This window comes from Cornus florida, unplaced genomic scaffold (genome assembly GCF_030987335.1).
Source record: "Cornus florida cultivar Cherokee Brave unplaced genomic scaffold, ASM3098733v1 CherokeeBrave_3.0.0_Hap2_scaffold_56, whole genome shotgun sequence".
In the NCBI taxonomy this organism is placed as follows: Eukaryota; Viridiplantae; Streptophyta; class Magnoliopsida; order Cornales; family Cornaceae; genus Cornus; species Cornus florida.
Genome location: NW_026775886.1, coordinates 1 through 2,500, shown reverse-complemented (window position 1 = coordinate 2,500; position 2,500 = coordinate 1).

Below are 2,500 nucleotides of genomic sequence, written 5' to 3'. Positions count from 1 at the left end.
GGACCTCCAAATCGAAATCCGTCTCGAGCAAAACACTTCTTAAGCTTCTAGGAAGCTCCCATAAAACTTCCAAACCCAAACTCCAAACTTTATTTTTTAGCATACAATGCCCACGTGCACGCCGGGGTGCTTGAGCGTGCGGGCGAGGAGCCATAATGGGCAACATTGACTCGGGGGACCTCCAAATCGAAATCCGTCTCGAGCAAAACACTTCTTAAGCTTCAAGGAAGCTCCCATAAAACTTCCAAACCCAAACTCCAAACTTTATTTTTTAGCATACAATGCCCACGTGCACGCAGGGGTGCTTGAGCATGCGGGAGAGGAGCCATAATGGGCAACATTGACTCGGGGGACCTCCAAATCGAAATCCGTCTCGAGCAAAACACTTCTTAAGCTTCTAGGAAGCTCCCATAAAATTTTCAAACCCAAACTCCAAACTTCATTTTTTAGCATACGATGCCCACGTGCACGCCGGGGTGCACGAGCGTGCGGGCGAGGAGTCGTAATGGGCAAAATTAACTCGGGGGACCTCCAAATCGAAATCCGTCTCGAGCAAAGCATTTCTTAGGCTTCTAGGAAGTTCCCGTAAAATTTTCAAACCCAAACTCCAAACTTCATTTTTTAGCACACAATGCCCACGTGCACGCGGGGGTGCTTAAGCGTGCGGGCGAGGAGTCATAATGGGCAAAATTAACTCGGGGGACCTCCAAATCGAAATCCGTCTCGAGCAAAGCACTTCTTAGGCTTCTAGGAAGCTCCCATAAAATTTCCAAACCCAAACTCCAAACTTCATTTTTTAGCATACGATGCCCCCGTGCACGCGGGGGTGCTTGAGCGTGCGGGGGAGGAGTCATAATGGGCAAAACTAACTCGGGGGATCTCCAAATCAAAATCCGTCTCGAGCAAAGCAGTTCTTAGGCTTCTAGGAAGCTCCCATAAAATTTCCGAACCCAAACTCCAAACTTCATTTTTTAGCATACTATGCCCACGTGCACGCCGGGGTGCACGAGCGTGCGGGCGAGGAGTCGTAATGGGCAAAATTAACTCGGGGGACCTCCAAATCGAAATCCGTCTCGAGCAAAGCATTTCTTAGGCTTCTAGGAAGTTCCCGTAAAATTTTCAAACCCAAACTCCAAACTTCATTTTTTAGCATACGATGCCCACGTGCGCGCCGGTGTGCACGTCGGGGTGCACGAGCGTGCGGGCGAGGAGCCGTAATTGGCAAAATTAACACGGCGGACCTCCAAATCGAAATCCGTCTCGAGCAAAGCATTTCTTAGGCTTCTAGGAAGTTCCCGTAAAATTTTCAAACCCAAACTCCAAACTTCATTTTTTAGCATACGATGCCCACGTGCACGCCGGTGTGCACGAGCATGCGGGCGAGGAGTCATAAAGGGCAAACTTAACTCGGGGGACCTCCAAATCGAAATCCGTCTCGAGCAAAGCATTTCTTAGGCTTCTAGGAAGCTCCCATAAAATTTTCAAACCCAAACTCCAAACTTCATTTTTTAGCACACAATGCCCACGTGCACGCGGGGGTGCTTAAGCGTGCGGGCGAGGAGTCATAATGGGCAAAATTAACTCGGGGGACCTCCAAATCGAAATCCGTCTCGAGCAAAGCACTTCTTAGGCTTCTAGGAAGCTCCCATAAAATTTTCAAACCCAAACTCCAAACTTCATTTTTTAGCCAACGATGCCCACGTGCACGCCGGGGTGCACGAGCGTGCGGGCGAGGAGTCATAATGGGCAAAATTAACTCGGGGGACCTCCAAATCGAAATCCGTCTCGAGCAAAGCATTTCTTAGTCTTCTAGGAAGCTCCCATAAAATTTTCAAACCCAAACTCCAAACTTCATTTTTTAGCATACGATGCCCACGTGCACGCCGGGGTGCTTGAGCGTGCGGGCGAGGAGTCATAATGGGCCAAAACTAACTCGTGGGACCTCCAAATCAAAATCCGTCTCGAGCAAAGCATTTCTTAGGCTTCTAGGAAGCTCCCATAAAATTTCCGAACCCAAACTCCACACTTCATTTTTTAGCATACAATGCCCACGTGCACGCCGGGGTGCACGAGCGTGCGGGCGAGGAGTCGTAATGGGCAAAATTAACTCGGGGGACCTCCAAATCGAAATCCGTCTCGAGCAAAACACTTCTTAGGCTTCTAGGAAGCTCCCATAAAATTTCCGAACCCAAACTCCGAACTTCATTTTTTAGCATACGGTGCCCACGTGCGCGCCGGTGTGCACGTCGGGGTGCTTGAGCGTGCGGGCGCGGAGTCATAATGGGCAAAATTAACTCGGGGTACCACCGAATCGAAATCCGTCTCGAGCAAAACACTTCTTAGGCTTCTAGGAAGCTCCCATAAAATTTCCGAACCCAAACTCCGAACTTTATTTTTTTTTTTGGACACTCGTGTGCGCGAGGTAAAGCTTCTCCGCGGGACTCGAGCGAGTTGAATGAATGGGGTGGGCGCCGGTGCGCGCCTCGGTTAACCTGGAACA